Genomic DNA, 402 nt, shown 5'->3' on the forward strand with positions numbered 1-402 from the left:
ACACACACACACACACACAAGCTTACTAATATACATACATTCATATATGAACACAATGGACAAACATACATACATAGAAAGTATAACTGTATGTATGTATGTGTGTCCTGCCTTATCTTCGAAACGTAAAGTTAGAATAGAGGCAGCTGATGAATAATTCCAAGTGACTTTCTGTTTTCCTATGTGTTCGTTCCGTTGTCTGTAGTTCATTGTTCTAACGTCCTGTACCCTGATATGCATCTATATACACATGTAGATGAAAGTATATACATATATGTGTGTATACATGCATATATATGTTTTGTATTATATATATATATGTAGATGAAAGTATATACATATGTGTGTATACATGCATATATATGTTTTGTATTATATATATATATATATATATATATATAT

Source organism: Octopus bimaculoides, chromosome 24, assembly GCF_001194135.2.
Source record: "Octopus bimaculoides isolate UCB-OBI-ISO-001 chromosome 24, ASM119413v2, whole genome shotgun sequence".
Lineage (NCBI taxonomy): Eukaryota > Metazoa > Mollusca > Cephalopoda > Octopoda > Octopodidae > Octopus > Octopus bimaculoides.